Genomic DNA, 266 nt, shown 5'->3' on the forward strand with positions numbered 1-266 from the left:
ACGGACAGTCGCCTTTGGGATTGGAGATTGGAAACATAACTACTACTAATCTCCCGTGGGAAGATCATGTCAGGGTTCTCTTTCATCTGCAGGGTTATCAAAGGTTCAGGGTAATTTTCTAGGTAACGAGGAGAAAGAGAATTAAGGGAAACAAAGAGAATAAACAGTCCTTAAAATGCCAGGACATAGACATAACTGACGGGGACATGGAAATGATTACGGTGACCGGTTTATATATTATAATCTAATAGTATAGGGTTGTAAAG

The sequence above is a fragment of the Penaeus monodon genome, chromosome 23 (genome assembly GCF_015228065.2).
Source record: "Penaeus monodon isolate SGIC_2016 chromosome 23, NSTDA_Pmon_1, whole genome shotgun sequence".
NCBI lineage: Eukaryota > Metazoa > Arthropoda > Malacostraca > Decapoda > Penaeidae > Penaeus > Penaeus monodon.